The 26,413-nt window shown below is 37.3% G+C and overlaps 1 long non-coding RNA gene across 1 annotated transcript in view; it reads right to left on the reverse strand.

Annotated features, from left to right (window-relative positions):
* Window positions 1–406: 406 nt before the first annotated feature.
* Window positions 407–26,413, reverse strand: part of LOC116082434 — a 33,991-nt gene continuing 7,984 nt past the window's right edge. Inside the window, exons 2-4 of the long non-coding RNA XR_004115301.1 lie at window positions 23,785–23,858; window positions 6,399–6,458; window positions 407–743 (exon numbers count right to left, since the gene is read on the reverse strand). This is a non-coding gene — a long non-coding RNA (uncharacterized LOC116082434). The remainder of the gene's footprint in view (window positions 744–6,398; window positions 6,459–23,784; window positions 23,859–26,413) is intronic.

Consider the following 26,413-nt stretch of genomic DNA (forward strand, 5'->3'; position numbering starts at 1 on the left):
TCATGTATATGTATGTATACATATGTATATATATATTCATAAAAATATAAATGTCACTTTTAATAATGTTATTATATGTGCATATATGTTTCTAGGACTGATTACATTGTATTGGATAATTAATAAGGGAACTATCCATGGAAGAGGATACTTAGCCTTCTTTCAGCAATCATGTAATCATACTTTGTTTTTTTATGTGACTGAATAAATACTTCAAGAAGCACTTGTTTGACTATATCAAAGTCAGAGTTCTGGATAATTCCTTCCTCAGGTGAGTGTAGACAGAACCCCTGAGCCAATTCTAAGCCTATAAAAAAATAGATAATGGGGTATTTTGTCACTCTTTTAATAAAATTAACTAATATTCCGAAGAATAGAGGCCAGTGTTATCCTGGTAATACAGTATTAATTGCTTGTAATTCTTTATGTAGTGCTTATGAATAGAAACCATGCAGTTTTCCAACTTTTATATTAGTATGTCTCTTGCTTTTGTCATTGTTCTGGTCTGGGTTATGTTGCTATTTCTAGGAGACTGTTTCACAGTATACTCCATATTATTTTGTCTTTTTCACTCCTTTTGCCTCTTATTCTGTGATATTTCCTGAGCCATAGAAGCAGGAATGGTGACGTAGATGTATCCACTGGACTTTGGCTCTCACAATTTCCTGATAACTTCACTGTGACCAATTGTGGGAAAATAGGTTGTTATACTTCAACAAAATGAAGATAAATTATTTCAAGGCCTGAGAAGAAAAGAGAAACATATATTATCCTGTAGATTCTTGATGAAGGTGTAGCTTTCGTAAACACTGAGATAGATGCTGATAATAGCCTAAGCAGATGACCTGATTATCTTTTTTATTTTTTCTTCCTATTTCTTGTTTTTGTTTGTATGTGTGGGAGCCTGACATATTCACGTGCATTTATTCCAAATTAATAAGCTTTTTTTACCTTGATTACAAATAATGACATAACTAGATTAAATAATGATGTATTCCATTAAAGAGGAAGCACTTTGGTAGTTCCAAATGTGATACTTCACATTTGGAAAATACTTTATATCACACATGATATATATTAAGCCAGGACATAAAACCAGATAATATGTGCTGCAGTTTATTTCGTATCATGAAATAAGAAAAATACCCGTAGTCACTGAAACCTCTGCTTACTCATTTTTAATTTGAATTATTTGAATAGAATAATATATGAAATTTTATATATTTTTTGGTACAACATATGTACAATGTAGAATATAGGCTTCAGCAAATTTGTTATTTGTTGTTCCCTTATGTACTAGAAAATTTCTTGGGTAGTTATTAAGCCAGTGGGTAAACACTGGTTTAATTTGCTTTCTACTATAGTACAGTAAAATGAAATTACAAGTAAATAATAGGAAGTAATATGGCTACTTAAATGACTGTATCTTATATAGCTAAAATGTTATCTAGAGGCATACTAAAGATAAATAAAAAAAGAACTCCCTTATTTCATTCATATAACATTGTTTGGTTAATTTTATTACTAGTATATATTAAAATACTAATAGCTACATAGTGCAAGAATATAATTTCTCACTTTACAACTTGCTACTTAAATAGTTTCACTATAAGAAATTTAATTTTTAATCTGTTTGTTAATAACTTTACAGCTTGTAAAATAATATAAAATTTTAACTAAGTAAAAGTTGCAGTAAAATCTACACACTAATATTTATTTTTCCTCTCATTGTATAATTAATTATAAGTTAATTTAAATATAAGAAATTCTGTAGGAAGTGTAGGTTAATCTAGTTTTACTACATATTAAGTCCAGTATAACACATATTTAGGTGGAAATTTTATAATACATCTATTTCATAATATAATCCAGTAAACCATGAAGTAAGCCACTGCCATAGTTACTTTTCTATTGTCATGACAGAACACTATGACTAAGGTAATTTATAAGAGAAAGCATATAATTTAGGACAGGTAGTCAGTTTGGATAAGGTTTAAATAAGATTGATCTTATTTTCAAAGGACCAAGTTTTTGTTGATATTTCTATTGTTCTCTGTTTCTATTTCGTTTATTTCAGCCCTCAGTTTTATTATGTCTTGCCATTTACCACTCTTTGGTGTGCTTAGCTTCTTTTTGTTCTAGGGCCTTCAGGTAAGTTAATCTGTTCTAGAGCTATTAGGTTGGTAGTCTGAGATCTCTTCAGCTTTTTTAATGTAGGAATGTAGCACTATAAATTTGCCTTTTTGAAGCCACTTTCATTTTGACCCATAATTTTGTGTATAGTGTCTATTAATTTTTCCAGATAGTCTTTACTTTCTCATCTTATTTCTGTCTTGACATAGTTTTCATTCAGTAGAGAGTTGTTCAGTTTCCATGAGTTTGTAAATTAGCTATTGCTTCTATTTTTTATTATATCCAGCTTTAATCTTTCCTGTCTCATAGGAAGTTATTTAAATTTTCATATACATTTTGAGACATATATTGTCTGAGTATGTAATCAATTTTGGAGAAAATTTCATGAGGTGTAGAGAAAACCGTATATTTTTGTATGTTTATTTGGGTGAAATGTTATTTAATATCTGTTCAGTCCATTTAGTTTATAACATCTGTGAGTTCCAAGATATTGTTTAGGTTGTTGTTGGTTTTGGTGGTAGTGGTGGTAGTGGTGGTTTACTGTATGTCCTGTCTGGTGGTAAGGGTACGGTGTTACAAACTCCGACTTTCAGTGTTTAAGTGTTTAAGTGTTCATATGAAATCAAATCGTTAGATATTAAAATATCACCTCAAACTTGTTTCTTAGGCCCATTTGCTTGAAATAACTTTTTAGTCTTTTACCATGTGATAATACTTATTCTCCATTTTGACATGTGTTTCTTTTGTGGAAAAGAAAGATGGATTGGGTTTACACATACATTATTTTTATTCCTCCAATAATTTACATTTTATACACTTTACATTCTGATCACAGCCCTCTCCCTTCTCTCTTTCAAGTTCCATCATTATAACTCCTCTCTCTTTCTCTCTCTTTCTCTCTTTCTCTCTCTCTCTCTCTCTCTCTCTCTCTCTCTCTCTCTCTCTCTCTCTCTCTCTCTCTCTCTAAGAGAGAATTTATCCTATTCTGGGACATCTAGTCCCAGCAGAACTAGTCAGAACTTCTGCCAGTGAGGCCCACCTAAGCATTCTAGGTAGGGGGAAGGGGATCCAATGGAAGGGGACAGAGGTCTAGACAGCCCCAACTCCACTTGTAAATGACCCACATGAAGACCAAGCTGCACATTTGCCACATATGTGTTGGGGATCTAGGTACAGCTTCTGTATGCTCCCTGATTGGTGACACAGGCTCTGTAAGCCCCCATGGCCCCAGGATAGTTGTCTCTGTATGTTTTCTTGTGGTGTCCTTGAACTTTCTGACTTTCTCATTTCTATCCATCACTCTTTCATAAGACTACCCTATTTTGGTCTGATGTTTGGCTGTGGCTCCATCTGGCTCCTCAATAGCTCTCCTACTCAGTTGCTTCTCACCATCAACCTCTGATGACTAATTTTCCCTTCTGAGTATGATTCATAAATCCTCCCTTGTGACGTTATTAGACAGCTTCTTTGAGTCTGAGGACTACTTTATGGCTAATGTCCCCTTGTAAGTTGAATACATACCATCCATGTCTTTCTGACTCTGGGTTTCCTCACTTGGTGATATTCTCAAATTCTATCCATTGGCATGCAAATTTTATGATGTTTTTGTTTTTAATAGATGAACAATTTTCCATTGTATAGATGTTCCACATTTTCTTTCTCCATTCTTCTGTTGATAGCCATTTAGATTGTTTCCAGTTTCTGGCTATTAAGTATTAAGCTACTATGAACATATGTCCCAGTGGTGTAGTGGGACATCTTTGGGGTATATGTCCAGGAGTGGTGCATCTGGTCTTGAGGTAGAAATATTGTCAACTTTCTGAGAAATCATTAGGTTGATTTCCAAAGTGGTTGTATTGCATGCCCACAAGCACTGAGAATTCCCCTTGCTCCATATCCTGGCCAACAAGTGTTATCATAGGAGTTTTTGATCTTAGCTATTCTGACTGGGATAAGGTGGGAATCTCAGGGTCTTCTTTTTTTTATTAGATATTTTCTTTATTTACATGTCATATGATTTCTCCTTTCCCAGTTTCCCCTTCAACAAACAAACAATCAAACAAACAAACAAAAATAACAAGGAAAAAACCCTTGTTGCCTCCCCCCTCCCCTTGCTTGCCACCCCACCCTCTCCCACTTATTGGCCCTGGCATTCCCCTACACTGGGGCACAGAACCTTCACAAGGCCAAGGGCCTATCCTCCTATTGATGATCGACTTTGCCCAGAAGTTTGGAATACAGGAAGAACAACCCACAAACCATAAGAAACTCAAGAAGAAGGAAGACCAAAATGTGGACATTCAATTCCTTCTTAAAAGGGGGAACCAAATACCCACAGAAGGAGTTGCAGAGACTAACTATGGAGCAGAGACTGAAGGAAGGACAAGCCAGCCTGATATAGCTATCTCCTGAGAGGCTCTGACAGTACTTGACTAATACAGATGTAGAGGCTCACAGACATCCATTAAACTGAGTACAGGGTCCCCAATGAAGGAGTTAGAGAAAGAACCAAAGGAGCTGAAGGGTTTGCAGCCCCTTAGGATGAACAACAATCTGAACTAACTAGTACCCTCAGAGCTTCCAGGGACTCAACCACCAAACAAGGACTATATATGTTGGGACTGATTGCTCAGGGTCTTCTGATTTGCACTTCTTTGATAGTTAAAACTTAACATTTTATTATGTGATTCTGGGCCATTTGTGATTCTATCTGTTGAGAATTCTCTTTCAGCTTTGTGGCCCCCACCCCTTTCTTAATTAGATCTGTAGGGTTTGTTGTTCTCTAATTCCTTGAGTTCTTTATGTATTTTGAATATTAGCTCTCTGCCTGATGTAGGCTTAGTGAAGAGCCTTTCCCAATTTGTAGGCTGCTGTCCTTTGTTTTCCTATTGACAGTATCCTTTGCCTTACAGAAGCATTTCAGTTTCCTGAAGTCCCATTTATCCATTGTTGCTATTAGAGCCAGAGCCATTGATGTACTGTTTAGGACATTGTCTTCTATACTCATATTCAATGCTACTCCCCACTTTCTCTCCTATTAGATTTAGAGTATTCCAGCTTTATGTTGAGGTCTTTGATCCACTTGGATGAGAGTTTTGTGCAGGGTGATAAACATGGATCTATTTGCATTTTTCTATACACAGACATCCACTTAGACCATCACTTTGTTGAAGATGCTTTCGTTTTTTTCCACTGTATGGCTTTTCCTTCTTTGACAAAAATCAGCTGTCTGTAGATATGTAAGTTTATCTCAGGGTCTTCAGTTTGGTTCCATTGATCAACCTGTGCATCCCCATACCATTATCATGTAGTTTTTATTACTACTACTCAATAGTATAGTGTGACCTTAGGAATGGTGACACCTACAGAAGTTGTTTTATTGTTCAAGATTCCTTTCGTTTCCCATTTTTTATGAAAATTTTCAGATATAATTTTGTTGAAAATATTTTCTGGCTTTTTGAGTTAATATTCTTCCCCTTTTTCTAGTTTAATTTTTGGGGTTTTGTCTCAGATTTTGGGAATGTTATGTATCAGGATCATTTTAGATTTAACATTTTCTTTGATCACATATTCAATACCAGAGATTCTGTCTTCTATCTCTCATATTTTATTGAAGATTGCCTCTGTAGTTCCTGTTTGTATTCCTACAATTTTCATTTCCAGCATTCTCTTAGTTTTTGTTTCTTTATTGACTGTATTTCTAATTTATTCATTTTCTTCAACTTTTTCTTTGTTTTTTATATGGCTTTCTTTAAGGGATTTACTCATTTCCTCTTAAAGGCCTCTATCATCTTTGTTTAGTTGCTTTTGTAGTCTTTTTCTGGTATTTGAACTAGTTTCAAATATTCAGGGCCTTCTGTGGTATGTTAGATGAGCTTTGGTGGAAACATTTTGTCCTGGCTTTTATTGAATGTGTTCTTATGTTGGTGTCAAGGCACTGATTTGTGGTGTCTTTGTTGTGTATATGTTTGCTCCTAGAATTCTTTTTCTACTTTGGATTTTCAGTGAGTTGGTCATGTGTTGCTTGTTTTACTGGGCTTCTTTTGTTTAAGTGTTCATGGGAAGTACTGTCTACCTCCCAGGTGGTGTTTGAGGCCAGGAAATATGGAATTCAGGGTGGCAGTGTTATATAGGGTACATGATGGATTGGAGAGGCAGGGAAGAGAGGTTACAGTTAGTGTTCTGTTTTAGCACTAGGGACAACTTTGAAGAATGTGTCTTTCCTGGGTAATATAGTGATTAGAAAAAGTCCATGGGCAACTGACCTGGTCTTGTAGCTACGGCTTTCAAATGAGCAGGAGATATCTGTCTATCTTAGCTGATGGCTGGGAGACAATGGAGAAAAATAACATCAGGGGGTAAGGTTTGAAATTTATAATTCAATTATGAGAATCAATGATCTATAAAATCTGTGTTGACTCCTTCATTATATAAACTTTTAAAGAACTTATTTCTATATATACTATAACATGTCACTCAGTTTTTGTTGTTGTTGTTGTTGTTGTTGTTTTGAGACAGGGTACTTCTGTATAACCCTAGCTATTCTGGAACATACTCTGTAGACTGGGCTGGCTTCAAACTCAGAAATCTGCCTTCCTCTGCCTCCCAAGTGCTGAGATTAAAGGCATGTGCCACCACTGCCCAACTATCACTTAATTAATGACAAGTATCAGACCATAGAAGTGTACAACATTAAACAAGAAACAAAAGTAACACCTTGATATTTGTTGATAAGTGCTTCTTTGAGATTAAAAAGCATGAAGAGATATAGAAGAGTTTTAAAATTAAGATTTTAGGAAGATTAATTTGATTTTCTTAAAGTTATGAATTTATTTCCACTAATTGAAATATTTGTTGAAAAATAATGACTTGAAGTAGATAGATTTTAAAATAAATTTGATTTTTAAGCTTTCACAGGACCTATCCCCCACCCTCTAATCCCATTCAAGCCCTTCCACTCAGGCCAGATCAATTGGCCCATTCCAGAGGTCTTCTATAACCAAAAGATCTGAAGTAACCATGGACACAGAAGGTCTGCCATAATCAGCAACACAAAAGGTATGCTGAAACAATGGACAGAGTCCTTCCAGTCTTTAGCCCTATCTGCAACTGAGGAAGATCTTGTTCCTAGAACCCAGAGCCCACCCTATTTCCAAGGAGATTAGCCCTAACCAGGAGTACAGGTCTGCTCTAACCAGGAACACAGGAGATCTACTCTATCCAGGGACATAGGAGCCTTCCTATGTCCAGAGACAACCAGAGACAACACTGTCTGCCTCCCAGGAGGCTGGCTCTAACCCAAGTCACAGAACTCTACCTGCCTCCAAGGAGGCTAGCTACAATCAGAGGCACCCAGGCCAGTTAATACCAAAGATAACCAGATGATGAGAAGCTGCCACACACACTCCAGTTAAGTCTGTGTGACAGCAGTTCAGAAGGCTAAAAGCTTCAGAGAAGCTAGTCTCCTGGGGACCCTTTGGCATTCTCTAACTCAGAGGTGTCCCAGATTTGTCCTTGTGATAGTTGATGGAGGGTCTCAAGTGCTAGGTGCCCCCCCTCAGAAGTGATTTACTAATATCTAAGCAAAATTAGACTTTGCTTTCTGACTGACCTTCACCAATGTTCCAATAACCTAATCTTTGCTCATCCCAACCTTGGTTTGGAATTTTGTAAAGAATGTTACCCATTCAGACTACCTGCCTCCAGCATTGTTAGGGAGATAGCGAAGGAAGGTCGGTATTGAAGTTTGTAGAATGGGAGTTGTTTATCCCAAGGCAAGGTCAATTAGAATCCTCATTTCAATATGGCAGACCACATTATAATTGCATCTAAGCCACTCCCAGGGATAAGAAGAATGGGACTCCTGGGACATATCTTTGCTAGCCCAGAAGATTAGCATAGTGGGCGTTTACTAAGGATAGGCTGGACCTTGAGCCTAGTGTATGTGTGTGTGTGTGTGTGTTTGTGTGTGTGAGATAGAGTGTGCTGCAAGCATTCAAGCCTCTAACCTCATGCGGCCTGCTGGACTCTGCAGGGCCCAGCGTGGGCCAGAGTGCTTCTGAGCCCAGTGTTGCGGCACCCATCCAGAGGAGGCGGCTGATGCTTTAGAACTATTGTACTTTAGATGACCTAGATGTATCTTGAACAGCACAACGCCTGACTTTTCTTTTCCTTTTGTAATGACCATAAAGGTATGATACCTAAATTTGAGAAACATACATTCATATACGGCACTTCCTTGTGTCCATGTCTGTGTGTGTCATATTTTCCTCGCCCACTCCTTGCCCGCCTGATTACCAGGACCCCTATTTCTCCCTTGGGTTGAGGGACTTTCAACTGGCTCAGCCTGTGGAAGGTGGCGCCCGAACAGGGACTCCAGTCAGGTAAGTCTTTCTTTACTTTCTTAGGCAAGGATAAAGATCTCACCAAGAGTGCTGCAGACTCGATGGTAAAGGATCACCAGTTTAAAGGGTGAGTAATCATTACTATGGAGTAGAATGACATTAAAACATGTTTAGATGCCTCACCAGCCTTGGTGCAGAAAATAGTCTATGCTGCAGGGATGAAAAGATAGAAATTCAGTGCCTATAAGAACTATGGGGATGGAAGACGGTCCCAGGGGAGTGAGATTACATGTCCTGGCTGTGTAAAACCAGGGCACCTGAGGAAATATTGTAAAAATCCCTCGGGAAACAAGTCCAATAAAAACAGGGCTCTGTTCACTATAGAAGTGGATAAAAATAGTGAGATAAAAAATTGGCTAGGAGGTGGTAACACACTCCTTTAATTCTAGCACTTGGGAGGCAGACAGGAAAATTTCTGAGTTATACAAATGGCATGAGAGAAAGAGAGATAGTTGTGTTTTCCTACAGAAATCTGTAAATTCTTTGATTGATCTAAATTTATAAGATTTGTGTAGTTGCTTCCTTTGATTTTTAACTAGTATAAATATGTTCTGCATGATTATTGGCTTCTAAGTTATTGGGTATGGTAAAAAATTGTAACACTGGTAACTGAAAGTTAGTTTAATACTGGTAACTCAGGACATGTGGCGTGAGTCAGACAGGATTGATGAAATCTCAGTAGATGGACTCCAGCTAGAGTTTAGCAGCTGCTTAGCACCATCCAAAGGCCACAGTTAAAGTTGCAGGCCATTTAACAGGCAGTAGAATTCAGAACAGCTGTTTAGTAGCTGCTTGACATCATATAGCGGCTATACTTTAAATTATGGGCTATGTACCAGGCAATAAAATTTTTTATATGTTCCTAGTCTGAGAACCTCTGACCTAACAGTCGAAATTGATGCCTTGAAGTCACCTCTGATCCGAAAGGAAATGAGTAAGAACAGGCAGAAGCACAAAGTACCCTGAAAGGCTGAGAGAGGAAGCCCTAATCTTACTCAAAGGGCACTGGCTTTCCTTTTGATGACTCAAAGTCAACACTGACCCAATTGGGAATGAGGAAGAACAGGCAGAACACAGTAAAGGAGCCAGAGAGGCTGAAACTTACACTTTAAAAGGCCAGAGAGCCAAGGGTGAAGGTAGAGGTCTCCAAATCTAATGAGATCGTGGCTGGCAAAAAGACTAGTGAAATAAACTGATAAATCGTTTAATGGATTATTGAAAAACCCACCAAAAATAATATTACATGGTACTTTAGGAAGAGAATAATAAAGGCACTGTATCACAAAACTTATTAGTTACTACCATGATTTTAATTTCCAAAGTCCTGGCATGCTCTGAGCAGCTATCTCAGAGTAACCAATGCTCACTAACTACAGTTCAAAATCAGGGAGACATTTAAAAAACTTTGTAACATGAATGTAATGTTTTTGGTATTGATTTTAAAGTAAATGGATTATTTAATATTGGGTTTTGCTTTCTAAATGTTATGGTTATGGCTTAATACTACAAAAGAAATTAAGAAAGTATGGTTAGAGTTTTAGTCCCTGGGAACTCTGAGGGTACTGGTTAGTTCATATTGTTGCTCATCCTAAGGGGCTGTAAACCTTTCATCTCCTTGGGTCCTTTCTCTAGCTCCTTCATTGGGGACCCTGTACTCAGTCCAATGGATGTCTGTGAGCCTCTCCTTCTGAAATTAATCGGGTACTGTCAGAGCCTCTCAGGAAACAGCTATATCAGGCTCCTGTCATTCAGCACATACTGGCATCCACAATAGTGTCTAGAGTTGATGATTTAATATGGGAAGGATTCCCAGGTGGACAGTCCAACCAAAGAGTACAAATGGGGGGACTTTTGGCTCCAGCAGCATGTGTATAGCAGAGGATGGCCAAGTTTGTCATCAATGGGAGGAGAGGACCATGGCCCTGAGAAGATTATATGTCCCAGTGTAAGGGAATGTAGGGGCCAGTAAGCAGGCATGGGTGAGATGGTCAGTAGGGGGGGGAGGGAGCAGGGGATTGTTTTAGTATTTGGTTTTTTTTCTTTTCTTTTCTTTTTTTGGAGGGGAACCTGAGAAAGGAGATATTGTAAATAAAGAAAACATCTAATAAAAAAATACAAAAAAAAAAAGAAAGAAAGTATGGTTAAAATTGACAGTGTTTCACTGGCTGCAGTTTGCAGTTTGATTGAAATCTCAGGATTCTTAACTCACCTTTATTTAGTAATTAAGATGATTGTAAGAGTAATAAAAGTTGAGGACAGCTGTGGCCAGTATGGGCCTGCTGCCACCTTTAAAAACAAGCTTAATTAGATAGAGTGGTAAAAGGAAAATATAAGATTGGAAAGGAGATCTCAGTGAAAATTTATTTGGTATCAAATAAACTCTTAATAAATTGTTTCAAGGAGTCCAAGTAGATCAAGGACCTCCACAAAAAACCAGATACACTTAAACTAATAGAAAAGAAAGTGGGGAAAAGCCTTGAGCACATGGGCACAGGGGAAAATTTCCTGAACAGAACACCAATAGCTTATGCTCTAAGATCAAGAATTGACAAATGGGACCTCATAAAATTACAAAGCTTCTGTAAGGCAAAAGACATTGTCAAAAGGACAAAACAGCATGCAACAAATTGGGAAAAGATCTTTACCAATCCTATATCTGATAGAGGGCTAATATCCAATATATACAAAGAACTCAAGAAGTTAGACTCCAGAGAACCAAATAACCCTATTAAGAAATGGGGTACAGAGCTAAACAAAGAATTCTCAACTGAGGAATACAGAATGACTGAGAAGCACCTAAAGAAATGTTCAACATCCTTATCCATCAGAGAAATGCAAATCAAACAACCCTGAGCTTCCAACCTCACACCAGTCAGAATGGCTAGGATAAAAAATTCAGGTGACAGCAGATGCTGGAGAGGTTGTGAAGAAAAAGGAAAACTCCTTCATTGCTGGTGGGATTGTAAGCTGGTACAACCAGTCTGGAAATCAGTTTGGCAGTTCCTCTGGAAATTGGACATAGTACTACCAGAGGACCCAGCTATACCCCTCCTGGGCATATATCCAGAAAATGATCCAACATGTAATAAGGACACATGCTCCACTATGTTCATAGCAGCCTTATTTATAATAGTCAGAAACTGGAAACAACCCAGATGTCCCTCAACAGAGGAATGGATATGGAAAATAGGGTACATCTACACAATGAGTACTATTCAGCTATTAAAAACAATGAATTTATGAAATTCTTAGGATCTGGAGAATATCAGCCTGAGTGAGGTAACCCAATCACAAAAGAACACACATAGTATGTGAAAGACCCCCAGAACTGGGGAGATCCTTACTCAAGTCTCGGGATGATGAGACAACCCAATAACTCACGAGAGAACTAACTTGTTGCAATCACATGAGGTTTATTTGGGATAGGCTTGTACTGGGGTCAATCTCGTGACCATGCAGGCCAGAGGAGTTCGACCCCGAACACAAGAAGTGAGGGGTCTTTAAAGGGAAAAATCACATGGGGGCGGGGAGAGGGTTACCAAGGAAACATAACATAAAACCAGTAGAAACATAAAATAAAAAACAGTAGAAGGACTCAACCCAAGGTATTCAGTTAGGGAGGGGAACATATTCATTCTAGGAATGTAATCTTCATCTACTGGACAACGGGGTGGAGAAGCTTGTAAGCCAGTAGACCTTCATTCCTAGTTGTGCCCTCATTGTGGATCAGTCAGGAGGGGCAGGTTTCAGGAACCAGAGCCCTGAGGCTGAGTTAGCCAAGTTCCTGGAACTGGCTACTCCACATGTTTGGCTTGTTACAGAGGTTTCCCATGCCCCCTTTATGTTAAGGTTATATATTATACATACATTTCTATTAAATGCCCTCATTTTAAACTCTAAGACTCTCCAGCCTTTCAGTATGCACTCTCTGATAAATGGATATTAGCCCAGATAATCAGAATACACAAAGAAAAATCGACAAACTACAAGAAATTCAAGAAGGAAGACCAAAGTGTGGATACTTCATTTTTTCTTAAAAAGGGGAAAAAAATACCCATGGAAGGAGTTTCAGTGACAAACAATGGAGCAGAGACTAAAGGAAGGACAATCCAGAGACTGTTCTACCTGGGAATCCTTCCCATATTCAATCATCAAGTCTAGACACTATTGTGGATGCCAGCAAGTGCTTTCTGACAGGAACCTGATATGGCTGTCTCCTGCGAGGCTCTGACAGTGCCCGACTAATACAGAAGTAGAGGCTGACAGTCATCCATTGGACTGAGTACAGGGTCCCCAAGGAAGGAGCTAGAGAAAGGACCCAAGGAGCAGAAGGGCTTGCAGCCCCCTAGGGAGAACAACAATATGTACTAACTAGTATCCTCAGAGATCTGAGGTACTAAACCACCAACCAAAGAGTACACATGGTAGGACTAATGGCTCCAGTAGCATAGGTAGCAGAGGATGGCCAAGTTATTCATCAATGGGAGGAGAGGTCCTTTGCCCTGTGAAGATTCCATGACCCAATGTAGAGAATGACAGGCCAGGAAGCAGGACAAGGTGGGTTGGTGAGCAGGGGGAGGTGGAAGAGAACAGAGTTTTTTGTTTTTGTTTTTGTTTTTTATTTTTATTTTTATTGTTTCTTCTTTTTTTTTGGAGGGGAAACTTGGAAATGAGATATCATATGACATGAAAGTAAAGAAAATATCTAATGAAAGAAAAAGCAAAAAGGATGCAGATCCATCAGAATTACAACACACTTCTCAACAATGAACCTAAAACCCAGAAGATCTTTCACAGATGTCATCTATAACCTGTGGGCTCCCTCCCCCTTTGCCTCAAGAGTTTCAAAAACTAAATGGTGCCTGATCCAGGACTGCTGATGCCACCTGCAGAGAGAATGCCTGATTACCTTAGATCAAAGACTGTTGGACTTGCCTTTGAAGTTCCTTTCCTCCAGTCTTGTGTTTATGTTAAATTGTTTGGTTTAGGTTTGCCCTTGGTATCGATTCTGCCTTTGGTTATATAAACTCAGTTCTCCCCAAGTAAAAATACACCTTGATACAGCTTACTTGGTGTCCATGTCTTTGTCTCTCTCTCTCACCCGCTTGTATTCACAGGTACTCAATATTCTCCAGTCCGAGAGCACCTACGGAGTGAGGGTCCGCTGGCCAGTCCCCCACAATATCCTAAAAGTACAAAAATGTCAGCTCAGGCTTCTAGACCCAGAAAAACTCTGTCACTATAAATGGAGAAAGCAAGATATTCCATGACAAAATTAAAGTTAAAAAATGTCTTTCTACTAATCCAAGCCTGCAGAATATACTGAAAGAAAAACTCCAATACAAGAAGGGCAATTACACACAGGAAAACACAAGAATTAAACATCTCATTACAAACGCATAAGAAGAAAATCACATACACATAGTACCATCCCTACCACAAAAATAACAGGATTTAACAATCACCTGTCTTTAATATTTCTCAACACCAATAAACTCAAAACTCCAATAAAATGACACAGGCTAATATATTGGATACTTAAACAGCAGCATTTTGTTGCATATTACAAACATATCTCAGAGACAAGAAAGAACATACCCCAGATTAATTGGCTAGAAAAAAAGTTTTCCAGGCAAATGGTCCCAAGTGAGAGTAGTCATTCTAATATTCAATAAAATATATTGATAAAATAGAATAGCAAGTGAAAGTACATCCTTATCAAATGAAAAATCCTCTAGGAGGAAGTCTCAATTCTGAACATCTATGCCTCCAATGAAAGGGCACCCACATTTATAAAAGAAGATTTGATAAAGCTCAAAGCACACATTGAACCTCACACATTTATAGTGGGAGACTTCAGCACTCTATTCTCACAAATCATTCAAACAGAAACTAAACAGTGACACAGTGCAACTATCAGAAGTTATGAACCAAAACGATTTAATAGATATCTACAGAACATTTCCCCCCAAAATAAGAGAGTACACATTTTCTTGGCACCCTTAGGGACTTTCTCCAAAATTGACCATATACATGGACACAAAACAAACCTCAACTGATATAAGAAGTTTGATAAAATCCCTTGCAGTCTATCAGATCACCATGGACTAAGGCTGGACTCCAATAAGAATAAAGACAGCTGAAAGTACAGATACTCATGGAAACTGAATAACTCTCTACTCAATGATACCTTGGTCAGGGAGGTAAAGAAAGAAATCTAAGACTTTATGGAATTCATTGAAAATAAAGACATAACATACCCAAAATTATGGGCACAATACAAGCATTGTTAGCAAGGAAAACCATAGCATTAAGTTACTTCATAAAGGCATTGAAGAGATCCCATATTAGCAGCTTAACAACATACCTGAAACCTCTAGAAAACAAAGAAGCATACAATTCCAGGAAGAGTAGACTGCAAGAAATAGTCAAACAATTAGAAACAAAAAGAATGATACAAAGATTCAACAAAACCAGAACTTATTCTTTGAGAAAATCAACAAGATAACAAAACAAAATAACTAAAGGAAACAAAAAAAGTATCGAAATTAACAAAATCAGAAATGTAAAAGGAGACGTAACAACAGAAATGAGGAAAAATCAAGAAATCATCACATCTTACTCTACAAAAGCCTATACTCAATACAACTGGAAAATCTAGATGGAATGGATGATTTTCTAGGCAGATACCAATTACCAAATTTAAATCAAAAATCAGGTAAACTTTCTAAACAGCTCTATATTCTGTAAGGAAACAGAAGTAGTCATTAAAAACCTCTTAAAAAGAAAAAAGCCCAGGACCAGATGGTTTTACTGCAGAATTCTAACAGACCTTTAAGAAGATCTAACTCCTTAAAATATTCCATAAAATAGAAAGAGAAGGAACACAACTTAATTCATGCTATGAAGTCACTATTACTCTGATACCTAAACCATGCAAAGACCCAAGAAAGAAAGAGAATTTCAGGCCAATTTCACTTATAAATATTGATGCAACAATATTCAATAAAATTTTTACAAACTGAATCCAAGAACACATCAAAACCATCATTCACTGTGATCAAGTAGCTATCATCCCATGAATGCAGGGAATGTTTACTAAGTGGAAATCCATCAAGTTAATACATTACATATACAAAGTCAAGGAAAAAAAGTCACAGGATTAGTTGCTGAAAAAGCCTTTGATACAATCTAACATTCCTTCATGTTAAAAGTCTTGGAGAGATCAGGAATTCAAAGCCCATACCTAAATATAATAAAAGCAATATACAGCAAACCAACAGCCAATATCCAATGAAATGGAGAGAAACATGGAACAATTCCACTGAAATCAGAGACAAGAGAAGGCTGCCCACTCTCTACCTATCTAATACTTGAAGTTCTAGATAAAGCAATTAGACAACAAATGGAGATTAAGGGAATACAAATTGGAAAGGAAGAAGGCAAACTATCAGTATTTGTGGATTAAATGATAGTATGCATAAGCAACCACAAAAACTCCACAAATGAACTTCTATAGCAGATAAACAATGTCAGCAAAGTGGCAAGATACAAATTTAACTCAACTAAATCAGTAGCCTTCCTTTATTCAAATGATAAAAAGGCTGAAAAAGAAATTAGGACAGCAACATCCTTCATAGTAAACACAAATTTTGTAAAATATCTTGGAGTAACTCTTACCAAGTAAGTGAAAGTCTGTATGAAAAAAACTTTAAATCCCTGAAAAAAGATATCAAAGAAGATCTCAGAAGATGGAAAGATCCCCAATATTCATGAATTGACAGGATTAACATGTTGAAAATGCCCATCTTACCAAAAGCAATCTACAGATTAAATATAATCTCCATCAAAACTACAAGATTATTATTCACAGACATGGTAAGTACAATTCTCAACTTCATCTGGAAAAACAAAAAACCCAGGATAGCCAAAAAATAAAATAAAATAAAATAAAATAAAATAAAATAAACAATAGAAGACTTCTGGGGGAATTACTATCCCTGATCTTAAGCTATACTACAAACCAATAGTGATAAAAACTTCATGGTATTGGCACAGTAACAGGCAGGCAGATCAATGGAATAGAATTGAAGACACAGAAATAAACCCACTTATAGACACTTGTTGTTTTACAAAGAAACCAAAAGTATATAGTGGAAAAAGAAAAATATCTTTAATAAATGGTGCTTGTCTAACTGGCAGTCTGTATGGAGAAGAATGAGAATAGTTCCATATTTATCACCTTGTACAAAGCTCAACTCCAAGTGGATTAAGTACTTCAACATAAAACCAGATACAATAAATCTAATAGAAGAGAAATTGGGAAATAGTATTGAACACATTGGCACAGGGGAAAATTTCATGAGCAGAACACCAATGGCTTAGGCTCTAAGATCAGTAATTGACAGAAGGACCTCATGAAAATGAAAATCTTTTGTAGGATAAAAGACACTGTCAATAGGAAATTAGCAGCCTATAGATTGGGAAAAAAAATCCTCAATAACCCTACATCCTATAGTGGGCTAATATCCAAAATATATAAAGAACTCACAAAGTCTGACACAAAAATCCAAATAACCAAATTTAAAAATGGGATACATGCCACGCCCACTCGTCTACTCCATAATGTCTGCAGTATCAGGGTTAAAAGCCTGATCTCGGACAAGAGGCATTATGACTTCAAAGGGAGTTTTTGCCTCCTAGGTATTCAGTCAGTCATTGGCATCTCCTAACTCAGACGTGTTCCAGACTAGTCTTTCCAATCATCAACACACCTTCTTATTCAGGAATAAAGGCACCCCAAGAAATGATTCATAAGTGGCTAAAAATGGGTGTTGTTCCCTGACCAGCACAACATTTCAATATATCCTAATTTATTACCAATCTGTAGTTAGCTTGGAATTTCTCACAAGGAGTTGCCATATCAGATAGGATGTCCTCAGAGTTAGCAACAGAGGTCAGGTACCATTGCTTACTGTTAACATAGAATTCTCAGGGAAGTCCCACAGAAGACAGAACTGTTTTACGTACCAGAGAGTAATCGAAGGGCTTCCCTCACTTAAGGACATTATCAGGAACTGCTAGCTTGGACTGTCCTGGTGCTTGGCTCCAGCAGACCCAGAGAATTCGCATGGGAACACCAAAATAGCCCCAGCAGGGAGGGCACCACTGCTCTTCACACCTGGATGCCTGATCGTACTGACCTTGATGTAACCATCACTTGCCTATGTGATCTTACTGACCTTGATGTGACTGCCACCTGCCTATGTGACTTTTATCATCTGCTCTGTTTTCTGTATACCATATAAGTCTGGTTTTCACTTTGTGCATGAGCACTTAGACTACAATTTAGATAGACTAGGACTTAGATTTAGATTCATTCATTTAGATTCAAGTTTTGAGCCTCATGCAGTCTGCAGCCCCCCTGGGCCCAGAGCACTTGGGCCTGGCCGATGCAGTACCTGCCCAGAAGAGATGATTGCTTTAGACCCAGTGTGTTTCAGGTGGCCTCAGGTGTACCTCAACTGCTGAGCTGCCAGATTTTTCATTTCTCTTTTGTAGTGACTGTAAAAGTCTGATGCCATTTTTAAGAAATATATTCAGATCCTACACTTCCATGTGTCATCTCTGCCATCATTTCTTCACCTACACCTTGTCAACCTGACTAGGACTCCATTACTTCTGAGGTTGAGGGATGCCCAGACTGGCCAGCCAGTGATAGATACAGAGTTAAACAGAGATTTCACAACAGAGGTATCTCAAATGGTAGAAAGGCACTTAAAGAAATGTTCAACACCCTTAATCATCAAGGAAATATAAATCAAAATAACCCTTAGATTGCAACATACACTAAGCAGAATGGAAAAAAAATGATAATACATGCTGATGAAGATGTGGAGAAAAAGAAACACTCCTCTACTGCCAGTAGGATTGCAAACTTGTACAGTAGCTTTTAAAATCAATCTTGTAGCTAGTGAGAAATGTAGAAATAGTTCTACCTAAAGACCTAGTAAAGAGCATAGACAGCTTGCCTCTGCACTTGTGTGCAGAAGTTCTGCTTCCCCCAACTCCTGCTCCCTCCTGCAGCAAATTCAAGGCTTTCTTTCCCCTCCCTGACCGCTCCAAGAAAACCCAGTCAGAATATGGCTATCCTTGCTTCCATAAAGAAACCCCTTAAAGACCCCCTCTCCCCACCAGGAACCACAAATGTCTGCTTCAGTATAGACAGATGGTATTTTCCCTCATTGAATCTTGCACTCTCACTAATAAATGACTAAGTGCTTCCCAGGTACAACCTGCTCTGTCCTCGGGTAGGGGTGGAGGAATGAAATAAAACATCCTTGAAAAGATACACAAGCGTCTCAGGTTGGAATGATGGGCAGCAAAATACATTAATTCCTGCTAACACCATAAAGTTACTCCTTAAGTCAGGAGAAGCTCCCCCTCTCCCAGTTGCCCTGCTGCCTGAACAAACAATACAGTGTTTGAAAAATGACTTGCTTTATTGCCCTAAAATCCAAAGAATTTCAAACTATGCTGTATATAAGTGTCAAACCCTCTAGGCTCAGGGTTGTACTCCTGTCCTAAGCAGTGGAAAGGTTTGTGATTCGAGTCTGACTCATAATAAAAGTCTCTTATGCATGATTGCATCAGACTCTGCAGCTCTTGAGCTTTCCTGGGGTTCTTGAAGAATCGAGGCATAACACCAGGTATACCACATTGTGTATATTCCCAAAAGATGCTCTATCATACAACAAGGACACCTGCTCCACTATGTTCATAGCAGCCTTATTTTTAATAGCCAGAAGATGCAAATATCCCAAATGTCCCTCAACAAAGAATTGATACAGAAAAGGTGGTTCATTTACATAATTGAATACTACTCAGCAATTATAAAGGAGGATATCATGAATTTTTCAGGCAAATGGATTCAGCTCAAAATTTGATCCTGAGTGAGGTAACCAGACCCAAAAGGGCATGTATGGTATGTACTCACTGATAAGTGGATATTGGCTAAAAAGTACAGAACACTCAGGATAAAAAACTACAGATCATAAGAAGTTTAACACACAGGAAGGACCTAGTGTGAATCCTTGAATCTAACTTAGAGGATGGAAAAAATAATTATGAGAGGCAGAGGAAGGGAGGGACCTGAGTAGGAGAGGGGAGGGAGTGGAAAGAAGAGGAGCAGGATCATGTATGTAGGAGGGAAACATGAATGAAGCCCAGAGGACCTGGAGAATGGATGGAAATATTCAGTCTCTGGAACTGGGTGTTGGGGAGACCATCTAAAAAGTCCCAGAGTCCTGGGAGGTAACAGACTCTCAGGACTCAATGTGGGTGATTTTATCCAAAATGCTCAATACTGGGGAGAGGGAAGTTGAAGAGTCCACCCCCAAAGATAATCAGGTCCACACATTGAGGGACAAGGTTACTAACTCACAATCAGAATTTCTGAACCAGAAGTGTTCCTGTCTAAAAGAACTGTAGGAACAATAATGGAGTAGAGACTGAAGGAAAGGCTGTCCAGGGATCAGCTAAAACTGGGACCATCTCATCAGGGGCACCAAGGACTTACACTATTACTGAAGCTATGATATCCTTAGAGACATGAGCCTAGTGTAGCTATCCTCTGAGACGCCCTATCAGCAGCTGACGGAGGCAGAAGGAGATACTTACACCCAACTATAGGACTGACGTCAGAGATCCCTATGGATTCAGGAAAGGATTGAAGAAGCTGAAGGGAAGGGCGACCCCATAGGAAGACCAGCACTTTCAACTTTCCTGGATCCGTGGGAGCACCCAGAGACTGAACCACCAACCAGGCAGCATACATGGGCTGGTTTAAGGTTCCCACCTATGTATAGTAGAGGACTTCCTGGTCTGGCCTAAGTGGGAGCAAATAAGCCTAAACCTTGTGAAACTTGAGGCTCCAGGGAAAGGGATGCCAGTGGTGGGTATGGAGGAGTATGGTGGGTGGGGACAGGGGAGGAGGAATGGTATGATGAACTTTGAGGTAGGGATAGAGATGGGGGGATAGGCAAGAGCTGGAATGTAAATAAGTAATTCTAAAAAAGAACTTGACTTGCAATACAACTGAAAGAAAAATATTATTGAATGCACAGCAAAGGATGAGATTATGGCTCAGTGTAAGATTGCTTGCTCAGCAATCATGGAACATATGCTTGTACCCCTAGCACAAAACAAATTTCACAACAATTCATAAATACCACAGCCTACCAGAAAATAAATTTGATGCTAAAAACACTATCATCTAATTTAAACATATAAAAATGAATTATAATGTGTTCAAATAATCTCAAACTTTATTTCTGTTGTAACGTGATCTCTTAAATATTTTTAACTTAAGCTAAAATATGATATATTATCACATTTTGTAATCATAATTGTGTTATTTGGAAATTTCACATGCTATACTTTCTTAAAATTTAAAGAAATTTGTATTAAATGAGGAAAATAATGTAAAAGTATGTGTACTGGCTGGTTTTGTGTGTCAACTTGACACAGGCTGGAGTTATCACAAAGAAGGGAGCTTCAGTTGGGGAAGTGCCTCCATGAGATCCAGCTGTGGGGCATTTTCTCAATTAGTGATCAAGGGTGTAGGGCCCCTTGTGGGTGGTGCCATCCCTGGGCTGGAAGTCTTGGGTTCTATAAGCGAGTAGGCTGAGCAAGCCAGGGGAAGCAAGCCAGTAAGGAACATCCCTCCATGGCCTCTGCATCAGCTCCTTCTTCCTGACCTGCTTGGGTTCCAGTCCTGACTTCCTCTGGTGATCAACAGCAATGTGGAAGTAAGCTGAATAAACCCTTTCCTCCGCAACTCGTTTCTTGGTCATGATGTTTGTGCAGAAACCCTGACTAAGACAGTATGTGCTAACATTATTTCAAATATTGCTTGGAAAAATGCTCTTTCAAATTTGGTACAAGAATGCTGTTGTGCTTAGTATTTCCACATTGCACAGCATTTTAAAACTTTCAAATACATTAGTATTTTTCAAGGGAACTGCAAGATTCTAAAGGGTACATGAGATATGTAGTTTATTTTAATAAACTAGAGAATAGAATATGTTATGTGTTTTAAGAAACCAAAGATTCTTAAGTCTTTTTCACATTTCTGGCACATGATTTATTTCCATATGTATGAAATAAAGGCAAACTGTAGGTGAAAATACTGCTCTGCATAGACTCTTTATAAATGAATGTATTCTTGGCCTTAGGTAAAAGTATAAAGCTATCAAAATCCTTGCATTTTAAAGAAATTGAAAAACTCCTCGTTTACAAAAATTTTATTAGTATATTTAAAAAGTTTGGTAAACAATCTCAGCACATACAAATTTATTCACAAATGTGTATGACTGTATTATACTATTTATTTACTTCAAAAACTTGAATTACAAAGACAGTAAATTAACATAAATAAGAGTATTAGTGTTCATGTACTCTTTTATATTCTGATGGATCTCTTACCTGGTATAGATAGCTTCATCTAGAGAATCTGCACAAGAATTATGCCCAATAAATTAATCAAATCTACTTATTTTGTTCAGTATTATGTCCTCACAAGTTTTATATTTATTGAATTTTATCATTCAAGCAGTATGAGCAATAGACAATATTGAATTTGTTTAAAATTTTAATTGTGAGTAACTAACAAAAGTTGCAAAGCTATGTATATTATCCTGCAGAAAATGTTCTCAATGACATTTCTAAATAGATTTTATCATATTTTCATGAATTTGAACAATATTATTTTAAAGAGTGACATACATTACCTTGAGCCTTACACACACACATATACCATACACACTGTGTTATATCTTTCTCTTTCCAGTTGCTTTGTTCATATTTTGAAGCTATATACACATATTCTATTCATTTCTTACATTGTAATATGCAATGCCTAAAGTTTTCAATTAAAAAATATGTAACTATTATTTTCCACATAATATTTCAGCTTTCTACTTTTCTGAATTCTGTATGTAGCGAACTGAGTGATCCAGATGTTGTTTTCCCAAGAGGTATTATTCTGTGTTTTTCTTTGGTATTTTATTTCCTTCCAGAATGATGTTTGACATTTATTTCTTCTTTCATTGACACTTAAATTTGATAACTTCTCTAAACTTAAATTTTGTGTATGAATTTGTCTTCTTTCTTTTATCTTCTATTAATTTTGTGTGATTCTCCAAAAACAATTACTGAACTCTTCAATCTATTGTGCCCCTTCCTAAGCCTCAAAAGACCTCCAGAAAGCCGACTCAGATGCAATTGCACTAGAATCTTTTTATTCAAACTAGAACTTGGGCACATTGTCAACCCTGATGCAGCAGGAGAGAAATGTGAAGCCCTGAGCCCAGTTTCAAGCAAGCATAGGAACAGGTAAGCAAAGAAACAAGGAGGTTTCTAGCCTGGCACACATCTGATTGAGGGGATGTAGCGTAATTTTGTTGCCCTTTAAAATAATTGGCTAGTGCTGGGATCTTAACCACAAACATATCTTCTGCTTTCTCCCTGCCTGATGGTTGTTGGATGTGAAACCGGGGGCAGGCTTGTAACCTGGAAACTGGTACTAAACACAGGTTTCTTGGGGAGTAACTCAAGTTCAACCTTACACCTGGTTCTCTAAGATGGCATCTGAACACAAGATCTGGTCTCTCACACCGAGGTTCTGGGGCTTACTTAACACTGGGACAATGCCAACAATTGCACCCACATCCCCAGCACCTCATACAGTAGCCTGAGGTTCCAGTAGCCTCTTCTCTCAACATACATAATATAAAAGGTTTTCTGCCAGGGCAATGAATATTGATAATAATCTACTAAACATTTTTATAGTGTTAATATGTTAGTAACATAGTTTAACATTTTGACTCATCAAATCACAATTCATACACAAAAGGTAAATGCCATTCCTATGTAGTCCTTTTCATTTCCTTCTCATTATCACTAACTATAATTATCACTCATGAGAAATAGCTCCTCATTTTCTTTTCTCTGAGTCTCTGCTGAACAATCTGCTTTCTGTCTCTATAATTTTTGTAGCAATTTAATATAAGTAGTATAAGATATATTTCTTTTTATAGTTCACTTATTAAATTTAATCATAATATATTCAAAGCACATGTAATATGTGGATATATGAACATTTTATTCCCTTTAAAACATATATCCTTCAAAGAAAAAGAGGCATTAATTTTGTTATAAATTTATCTTGAATGAAAATAGGACTTACGGTTTATGATGAGTGATTTTATTAACATTAATGCACAAATAATTATTCAGTATTCCTCTCATATTTGGGGTAATCTGCAAAAGTAGAAATATTCCAATTTTGGAATACAATTTTGTTACAAAATTTAAAGAAGTGATACATATGTCTCCTATACAGACAATATGTTCACAGTAGAAATGTACAAAATTATCCACTTCTTTATAAACACATTTATAATTGCTATTCTGCTTCTAAAATGTTAAAGCCCTTGTAGAGGATATGAATTATTAAAAATATTCCTCTTCTTAATAGGACAATGCAGACATCATTTATATATTCTAGTTTTATGATTACATGCTTTTACATTCAAAATTTAGTATAGAGATTTCTTGATATCCACATTTATAATTGATATTTTACTTCTAAATTGTAAAAGCAATTCTAGTACATAAGAACTATTAGAAATATATATTTTCTTAATAGAATCATTTATGGAAAACTAGAACAAGCAGAAATATTCTTTACATTCACAAGTTTATACAATGTAGAATCTATATCTCTAGGTTTTACATTCAATAAGATAGCCTAGAGATTTTGTTAGTATTTTTCTCTTTGAGTTTATTAAAATAGGTAAGAGATGTGTAAGTTAGAAGAAAGCTTAGGTTGACCCAATTTTTCATAAAATATTAATATTATACATAATAAATATTTGTTTGATACTTTTAAATCCTTAACTATCTATGTTAAAACAGAGTTCTACATATGAAAAATTAGACAATAAATTGAGCTAAATGTGACATTTCTTCACAGAATTATGATATACCTTTATATTACTCTGACTCATCTAAGAAAAATGTTTAAAGTAAATTTGTCAATAATTCTAGTTGTCATTATCAATAACAGGTATTAATAATGATTTTACTATTGTTGGGATGCTTATTAATTATATTTGTAGTCACTGCTTAGTCTGATATTTTGTTAGATTTCTTTTACTAAGAATTTAAAGATATGATGTATCTTAAAACTTTAGCCCTCTCTCTGAAACTTTTTGTTTACAACATCTATCATATTTAAAATTCAAATAAAATAAAAATATTCAGAAAAAAATCATACACAGAAAAATTAAATAAATCTTACCACATGCTGTGGCACATTATTTTAATCTCAGCAATATTTGGGAGGCAGAAACAGCTGGATCTGCGAGCTCGAAGGCAGCTTGACACCCAAAGAAATTTCAAGGATAGCTCAGGCCACACAGAGAAATTACATCTCAAAAAAGGAAAGGGAAATAAACCAAAACAAACTAACTAATAATAATTAAAAAAATAACAAATTACCATTCCATCCTGTGCCTTCTGCCTGGGCAGATCACTAGCTTGACTGATCTTCTGAAGACAACACAGTTTGAAGGCCTCTCAGAAGTTGCTCTGCACACAAGGGACCCTCCTAACACCCGCTGCAGATGGGCAGCCTGTGAAGACCAGTGGACTAGGAAATCATCGTTCCCAAACTCCTGGCCCTCGAATCCCCAGTCCCCTTCTGGCCTGCACCTCCTGCTAGGGGCAGATTACCAGCTTGTCTGCTCTCCTGAAGATACTAAAAAGTCTGAAGGCTTCTTAGCAGTACTGCTGTACACAGGTCAACTGAACCAACAGTCTGAAAGCCTCTCTGGAGTTCTGTTGAACACAGGGTAACAGAACCCATAGCCTGAAGGTATCCAAGGAGAACAGCTACATGAGGACAACAGGACTGCTCCTCTGAAGGCCCAACAGTCTGAAGGCCTCCCAGGAGATCGAATGCAGCCAGGGCAACAGATCCTGAAGACTCCACAGTCTTCCAAGCAAATGGTCCCAAGAAACAAGTTGGAGTTGCCATCCTAATATCCACTAAAATATTTTCAACCAAAATTTATCAAGCGAAATGAGGAAGAAAACTTCATACTAATCAAAGGGAAAATCCACCAAGTTCAATCTAAGCAAATTCAAGGGCATGCATATTCATAAAACAAACTTTATTAGAGCTCAAAACACACACTGAACCCCACACGTGAGAGAATTCATTCCACTCTCACTAATGGATGGGTCATTGAGACAGAAAATAATAGAGATACAGTTAAACTAATAGTGGTTACGAAGCAAATGGATTTAACAGATATCTAAAGAACAATTTACAAAAGAATATACCTTCTTCTCAAGGTACCTTCTCCACAATTGACCATATTATCACAAAAAAAGCCTCAACCAATACAAGAATATTGAACAATCTTGTGTATCCTATCAAATCACAGTAGATCATGTCTGGTTCTTAATAACAACAAAAACAACAGAAATCTCACATAACCATGGAAACTGACTAACTCTCTACTCAATAATAACTTCGTCAGGGAAGAAATAAATGACCTTTTAGAATTTATGAAAATGAAGGCACAACATGCCCAAACTTATGGACACACAAAAGCAGTGCTAAGAGGGAAATGAATAGCACTAAGTGCCCTGGTAAAGAAATTAGAGAGATTCTAAACTAGCAACTTAAGAACAAGAGCTCTCAAGAGAGCTCTAGAACCAAACTCATCCAAGAGGAATAGATTTCAGGAACTAGTACAACTCAGGGCCAAAATCAAGCAAATAGAAACAAGGAGAATGATAAAAAA

This window comes from Mastomys coucha, unplaced genomic scaffold (assembly GCF_008632895.1).
Source record: "Mastomys coucha isolate ucsf_1 unplaced genomic scaffold, UCSF_Mcou_1 pScaffold7, whole genome shotgun sequence".
In the NCBI taxonomy this organism is placed as follows: domain Eukaryota; kingdom Metazoa; phylum Chordata; class Mammalia; order Rodentia; family Muridae; genus Mastomys; species Mastomys coucha.